Here is an 8,124-nt window from a genome sequence, read left to right on the forward strand (position 1 = left end):
GTTTAAAATATATTGAAAAAACATATGTTTAGAGTCAGATCTTCATATGAAGGTTAAAAATGTTTACAAAACTCCTTCACCAATAATATGATTGAATATATTTTTTTGTAGGAGAAAAGAAAGAAAAATCAAAGGAAGGAAGACATAGAGAAGGAAACACACATGGTTTGGTTTAGTCACGCAAGTAGGTGGAGCCAAAATAAAACGTGAGAGAATGAGCCCTTATCCGTTTATATAACCATGGACCACGTGCCTAAATTAATTTATGTAGGTAGGTGTGTATTACATTAATATTTGTATGACCAGGAGTTTGTAGAATAAAAGTATAAAACAAATACACTACTAAATATTAATGTCCTAGGGTGTTCAATTTTACATTAGAATTTGATGTAGATTAATTTATTTATAAGAATAAAAAAAAATACAATCTCTAGTTTGTTCAAAAAAAGAAAAAAGAAAAATTGCAATCTCTAGTTATGAATGTGTATATGTAGTAATTACACCTTTAAGAATTAATAAACAAGTGAAAACTTTTCTTATAGGATATTATACTTCCTCTAATATAATTTTTCTTTAATAAATGGAAGCTATAAATGAAATGAAATAATTTATTGAAAAAAATTACTCTACTCAATACAAATGAAAGTTTTAGTTACACTAAAAATTTTCAAAGCACACACACTCGCGTGGTATAGTACGTAGTTAGATACAAGCAAATAGTGTAACGATTAAAATATGAATCCCACTCGAATACCATGAAACATCCAACTTTGAGCTTATCTCTATTAATATCGTTAGTCATCATCTCGAATTCTCAATCAGTTAGTCAGTTCTACAAAAGGACCCCAAAACACACACATGACTACTATTATAGTATACTAATAACTGAACATCGTGGGGATGTAGCTCAGATGGTAGAGCGCTCGCTTAGCATGCGAGAGGTACGGGATCGATACCCCGCATCTCCATTTTTTCCTCCTTTTTTTTATTTTTATAACCCACTATGTAAGTATCAAATTCAACTGTAAATAGCAAATACCTATTGAAAAAAGTTTGTTCTGTTTCTTGACACACAGAGAAAGAAGAAGATGGAAGCAACATACGATCGTGCTAGTGAGGTAAATGCTTTCCACAAGATGAAGATAGGCGTAAGTAAAATCCGTATTCTTCCATCACCCTCATCATCTCAATCTAATCGACTCAACTCCACTTGTTTCGTCAACAACCATAGTTATCCAAACTATCGATCTTAAAGGAGGTGTGTTCGAGTCGACGGTCACACGAAAGAACGTAACCTCGATGATCAAAGACGCGGTTGAGATATACGGATTTTTTCAGGTGACTAACCATGAGATTTAAGTTGAAGTTATGGATAAGATAAAAAGTTTTGTACTCGTGATATCACCGAAAAGGTTACGTATAGTTTCGATCTTTATAGCTCTCCTTCAGCGAATTGGAGAGATACCCTAAGGCCCTGATGTTCCAAAACAGAGGACTTACCAGAGATTTGCGGGTACGAAATATAGTTTCACTTATTTTTAATAATAATTTTCACAAAATATAATTACCCTATTTTTAATATATATAAGAAGCAAAGAAGAAGAATCATTTAGTGTATTGGTCAATCTAAAGATCCATACTTAGTGTGAATGTTTTAGGGAAATCAAGTTGGAGTATTCGAAACGAGTGATGAAAATAGAGAACTAATCTTTGAGCTTTTATAAGAAGCTTTAGGGCTGAATGAATCCTAACTACTTGAAAGATATGGATTGCTCAAAAGGTCTGTTCATGCTTTCTCACTACTACCCGCCTTTTCCTGAGCCTGATTTAACTTTCCGCACAAGTCAGCATTCATACAGATCTTTTCTCACTATGCTTCTTCTAGATCACATTGGTGGTGGGCGTCAATTTCTTCAAAATGGTTATTGGGTCGATGTTCATTTACAGCAAGTCGTTATAGAGACACTAATCAAAGCGTACGTACGTATAATGGATGACTAGTTTGTGAGCATGGAGCATAGAGTTTGGCTAATAAAGGTGAAGAGCCGTGGATCTCATTCGCATCTTTCTTTGCGCATCCTTTACCGACTTTACGAGTTTATGGACCGATAAAAGAGCTTCTGTTTGAGAAAAGCCTTCCCAAGTATGAAGTGTAAAGACACCACTGTGACTGGGTAGACAAGTCATTACATGATTGAGTGTGAATACTAAATTTTCAAGGATGTGACGCTGTTTGGAAATTATAATTAAGAATTTAAATAAAGAATATTTTAGTAGTTATATATAACCTTTTTTTGTTAGTTAAAGGTTTTCTTTTTCTTTTGATAGGAATGTGAATATTCATATTAATGAAAGAGTTTGAGATTTACAAAAATTGCCACCTAAAGGTTTGTATCCTTGCCAAAAAAGAAATAAAAAACAAAGGTAACAAAGAGAGTTGAGTGTCAATCAACAGAATATAATTATCTGATCCAAAGATCCATGAGATTCCTGAATTGCTTCCGGGATTCTCTGGCTGTGATGGTATTTCGAATCTCTACCTCTATCTCCTTGAAGACAGCAGCTGGAGAAAGTTGAACCTGGTTGTGCATATTGTTGTTCCTAAGCTTCAAGAGGTGATACACCACGGCCTGACATGCAAGCTTCCGAAGGATAGGAGGGGCAGAATCTGTTCGCATTCTTGTCCAAGCGAGAAGAGATGGCCAAGTATGGAAACCAATTGGGCGTAGCATGAGGTGAGACTGAACCCGCGTCCATACCTGGTCACTAAACGGGCAGCGAAGAAATAGGTGAGTATGAGACTCAACATAGCTCGAACAGAGGCAACACGTGGTAGGAGTGGAACCCAAGAGTATAGCCTGTCATGAGTTGGCAGTCTTTGTAGTTGCGCAACCCACATTGTGAAAGTGTGTTTGGGCGTGGCTCCTTTGAACCAGATCGATGAGGTCTTGTCTTTGGTGGTGGTCCTCTCCCTGATGCAATCCCATGTTTTCGCGGTAGGAAAGGTGGTGAAATGTTGTCTTTGAATGGTCCACTTGAAACAATCCTTTACGGCGTCAGGTCTAAGCGGGGGGGGGGGGGGGGGGGGGGAGCGAGTCAAGGTAGGAGTGTAGTTGGCGTTCCTGGTCCGATCGAGGAGAGGGAAGTTGCCAAATGAAACCTGCATAAGCTTCAGCTACAGTGGCTTGGGGAGGAATCCCAAATCGAGCCGGACCGTCAGCACCAGCAGTTTTGATTAACATTCCAAAGGGGCTCTAAACATCATACCAAAAACTGGCATTTTGACCATTGCCCAGCACGCATTTGACAAACGGCTCAGCCAAAAGACGAATTGCCAAAAGAGATTTTCAGTTCCATGAATCAGTTTTAGTGGCTTTGATGGACCAGAAGCTTTTGCCCTTGATGTGGTGGAAGTGATGCCAAGCAACCCACGGGGAACCACTCCCTGAGAATAAAAGCCATACCAACTTGAGACAGAGAGTTCTGTTCCAGGTGCTCAAACGCCGCAGTCCAAGGCCTCCCTCATGTTTTGGATAGCAAATATAAGACCATGCAACCTTAGCTCCTTTGCTACGGTCCACGGAGCCAGACCAGAGAAATCTGCTACAAAGTGACTCCATCTTCTTAATGCATGCCTTTGGCAAAACAAAGGTTTGAATCCAAAAATTGATCTGACCATAGATGACAGATTTGAGTAATTGGAGTCTGCTAGCATAAGAAAGAGATAGAGATGCCCATGCGTGGATCCGCTTCATTAGCTTATCAAGGAGAGGCGAGTACTCAAAAATCCTCAATTTCCTACTCATCAAGGGAAGACCCAAATATCTAATGGGAAAGGAGCCTGTAGTGAATCCCGAGTTTGAGATGGCCAAGAATTCACTAGGCTCCAGATCCGCCGTGAATATTTGAGTTTTTTCACAGTTCATGCGGAGCCCCGACCAAGGAGCAAACATGTCCATAACGTCACTAATCCCTTGCAGTGAGGAGGAGCCGTCAAAGAAAACCATTACATCATCAGCGAACATGAGAGGAGTGATATCAAGCTCCTTGGTTTTGGGATGGTGGGATAAAGCCTGCCGCAAAGCTTGTCCACATTAATCCGCTAAAGACCTCCATGGCGATGACAAAGAGGTATGGAGATATGGGATTTCCTTGACGCAATCCTCTTGAGCTTTTGAAGTGACCAGATGTAATGCCATTGACAGAAACAGAGAAATTCAGAGTTGAGATGCATTGCCTAACCAATTTATGAACCTGTCAGGGAAGTGGAGGGCTTGCATTGCAGCGATGATAAAGTCCCACTTCACGAAGTCAAAAGCTTTGCGGAGATCAACTTTGAGCATTCCCCTAGGGCAAATATTTTTCCTGCTATAACCATTTACTAATTCAGTGGCTAGAAGCACATTCTCTGTAAGTAGTCTGCTAGGTAGAAAAGCTGATTGTGCATTAGAAATTGCCAAGGGCAGGATAGCCTGAAGTCTTCCGGCCAGTAGCTTTGAGATCACTTTGTACACTGTGTTGCACAAAGATATTGGTCTGAAGTCTGTAGTAGAGGCTACGTTTGGGACTTTTGGGATGAGGACTATAGTAGTAGCATTCCATTGTTGCAGCAGCTGATCTGATCAGAAGAATTCTCTGACTGCATCAACAACTTCCGGTCAAATAATATGCCAGCAGGACTTGAAGAACTCAGCAGGATAACCGTCGAGGACAGAGGCTTTGTTTCTTGGAAGAGAGAAAGCCGCGGCCTTGATGTCTTCAGTAGAGAAGTCACTTGCGAGTATGTCCTGGTGAGTGGTGGAACATCTGAAACTCAGGAAATTTGATATATTAGCAGGGTCAAATTGGGGGGGGGGGGGTTCTTCATAACCTCCAAGTAAGGAAGAGAAGTAGTTGACGCAATGCGCCTGAATGTCCTTTTGCGATTCGATTCTGTTCCCATTGGTGTCCACCATGAAGTGAGTATGGTTGATTGCTTGTCGAGCAGAAGTCATGCGATGAATGTAAGCGGTGTTGAGATCGCCTTCCTTTAGCCATGTGACTCTACACCTCTGGCAGAAAAATGACTCCTCAGCATGGAAGAGAGTTTGCCATTTATCAATTGCTGTTCTCTCCAGAGCCGCAAGAGAAGGATTAGGGTCAGTGAGGATCTGCTGTTGGAGTAGGAGAACCTCAGCATGAGCCTCTTTGACTCTTTTCTCCAGGTCAGAGTAGTTGTCCCTACTAAACATACAAATGCATTTCTTGAGAGCTTTTAGCTTTTTTGCTAGCTGATGTTCATATATTTCACCTTGTTTTACCTTAGTATATTCACATCTTTTGGTTGATTTACTATCTAATTTGGCCATTATTGAGTAGCTTTAGGACTTTTTATGCATTAGTGTAGAATTGCATTGCATTGGCATAGTTTTTAGCATAAGCAGGTGATTTTGGATTCTAAAGAGCATGGAAGAGTGCTGAAGAGGATTGGAGCTATCAAGTGAAGAAGACAAGGGAGCTAGAGCAGAATAATCAAGATCCGGAAGTCCACTCGACCAGACACTCGACCGTGTGCGGAGAAGGACTCGACCGGATGGAAGAAACAGAAGAAGAGGTCACTCTACCAAGCACTCGACCGAGCACCTGGTCGAGTTGACCGAGCCGCCTGCCTATTTAGTCTTCTAGCCATTTTAGGGCTTCCCCTCTCTCCTATATAAACTCCTTGTACCTCATGGCCGCAAAAGAGAGCACTTTTTAGAGAAATAATATCTAGACCTAGTATTTACCCTTTTTGGAATTATCTACTTTTTGCATTTATTTTCCTTAGATCATTAGCAACTTTTGTATTATCTCAAGAAATCTTTGATACTTGTTGGTTGCATAACTTTCTAAGTATTGAGAATTTGGGTTTGATTTCTTCTTCAATATTGTAGATCTTTGTCTTATCTTTCTAATCATGCAAGTTTCATTGATTTCTGGGTTTATGATTTTGTTCATCATGTTTAGTGATTGTGAGTAGTGTATAGAGATCTTAAGGATGGATTAGGCTGGGTAAAGGTTATGGGTGTTTAGATTGATCAAGCTTTATTGTTATACATCTCTTCTAGATTAGATATGCTCTATGCTATTCTTATACTGAGAGGGTAAGGATAGATCTTAAGCTTCTTAGCATCACACCAATGATAGAGATTATCATGAAGCATGCTAAGAGATTAGATGTTTAAAGTGATTTTTGACATTGATGATCTGGTTGTTTAATGCCTGCTTTTATATGTAATAGCTAGTGAGAACTAAGTCTAAGAGTATCTAAGCTTGATTGTTATTGTCATGAGAATGGATTAACAAGTATTAGAAGATCATTGTTGATTAAGATTTGTTGATCAGTTTAGATAACCATAGCTTGAGCCCAGCCCATGAATCCATCCTTAGGATCTTTCTTTATTTATTGATTTCCTTGTTTGAGTATTGCTATTCGCTTGCTGTTTGATTTACTTTCGTTTTGCTCTGTTTTGATTGTTGTTCTGTTTCTGTTCTTCGTACTAAGTCACTCGACCTCCCACTCGATCGAGCATCCGATCAAGTACTTGCTCGAGCATCGTCCAATGTTCTTGTTTATGTTCTGCATTTACTTGTTTCATTCCTGTTGCGTTCACTTCATTTCTGTTTGATCTTGTCTCTTGTCTTGCATTAGTTTAGTTTATGTTCTTGTATCATTACTGCTTTGTTTCTACTGTTTACTTTGCATTTAGTACCTTGTCTTAGTAGCTTTACTTACTGCATCTTGTCATTATCATTAGGTTGTTAGTTAAAATCATTCATCACATTTGGCTTGACTTAGATAAGTATTCATATCTTGATTGCTTGCATCACACTAATTATGGATTGACATCCTTTATGCTACAACAACATAAGGGTTATTGAAACACCTTGCATCCACCTGTTCATTCATCATCTCTATCTTCATTCACATTCATCACAACCCCCAATAAAGACCATGTTTCAATTTGGCGCCGTTGCCATTTTAGTGTTTGTTTGTGACATTTAGGATTTATACAAGTCTAAGATTAAGTTATATTGTTCCTTTGATCACTACTGATTAAGATTCTTCATTTGCTTTGTTGTTTTGAGTCTCAGGTACCAACTCGACCAACCACTTGACCGTCCGCACGATCGAGTACCTGATCGAGCCACCACCCGGATTAAAAAGGCATACTCGTCTCAGTCAGTTTGACCTTCAACTCGAGCCAGTGCTCGACCGAGTGTCTGTTCGAGTCAATCATCGAGTCCATCATCGGATCAGTTGATGCAAACAAGATCCAAAGGAAATCAGAATCTTCAGAGGTACCTTGATCACATCAACCGCCTACCTAGAGACCTAAGACAGCAGAGAACAAGAATCGCCCAAGAACAAGAGAATCAGTTGCTAATGGAGCAACAAAACAATCAAGAGCAAAGGCCAAGGCACATTGGTGCAGGAGATGCCCCAAATACACATAACCAAAGAGCTGGCATAGTTCCTCCTGCAGTTGCCAACAATAATTATGAGATCAAAAGTAGTCTCATCTCAATGATTCAAGCAAATAAATTCCATGGTTTGCCAATGGAAGACCCCTTAGATAATCTTGATGAATTTGATAGAATTTGTGGCCTCACCAAGATCAATGGTGTAAGTGAGGATGGTTTCAAGCTCAGATTATTTCCCTTCTCACTTAGAGACAAGGTTCATCTTTGGGAGAAGACACTTCCAACTGGTACTATAACTACATGGGATGCTTGCAAGAAGGCCTTCCTAGCTAAATTCTTCTCTAATGCTAGAACAGTAAGATTGAGGAATGAAATCTCTGGTTTTGCACAAAAGAACAATAAAAGCTTTTGTGAGGCATGGGAGAGATTCAAGGGCTTCCAAACTCAATGTCCACACCATGGATTCAGCAATGAGTCTCTGCTCAGCACCTTATATAGAGGAGTTGTACCTAAGATAAGGATGCTTTTGGACACAACCTCCAATGGCTATTTCCTCAACAAGAATGTAGAAAAAGGATGGGAGCTAGTAGAGAACCTAGCACAATTTGATGGGAATTATAATGAAAACTATGACAGAACAGTAAGGTTTGTCTCCAATGATCAAGATGAAAAGGATAAGAA

At 39.6% G+C, this 8,124-nt stretch overlaps 1 non-coding gene and 1 pseudogene across 2 annotated transcripts; one reads left to right on the top strand and one right to left on the bottom strand.

Annotated features, from left to right (window-relative positions):
- Nucleotides 1-713: 713 nt before the first annotated feature.
- Nucleotides 714-2,374, top strand: LOC104700391 (putative 2-oxoacid dependent dioxygenase; annotated as a pseudogene). The gene is made up of 3 exons (XR_015561463.1): nt 714-941; nt 1,077-1,513; nt 1,659-2,374. The product of XR_015561463.1 is annotated as a putative 2-oxoacid dependent dioxygenase (transcript).
- A 5,427-nt stretch (nt 2,375-7,801) lies between these two features.
- Nucleotides 7,802-7,908, bottom strand: LOC147940898 (small nucleolar RNA R71). The gene has a single exon (XR_015563067.1). It is a non-coding gene; the product is annotated as a small nucleolar RNA R71 (small nucleolar RNA).
- Nucleotides 7,909-8,124: the final 216 nt, after the last annotated feature.

Source organism: Camelina sativa, chromosome 7, assembly GCF_030686135.1.
Source record: "Camelina sativa cultivar CO46 ecotype springtype chromosome 7, ASM3068613v1".
Classification (NCBI taxonomy): Eukaryota; Viridiplantae; Streptophyta; class Magnoliopsida; order Brassicales; family Brassicaceae; genus Camelina; species Camelina sativa.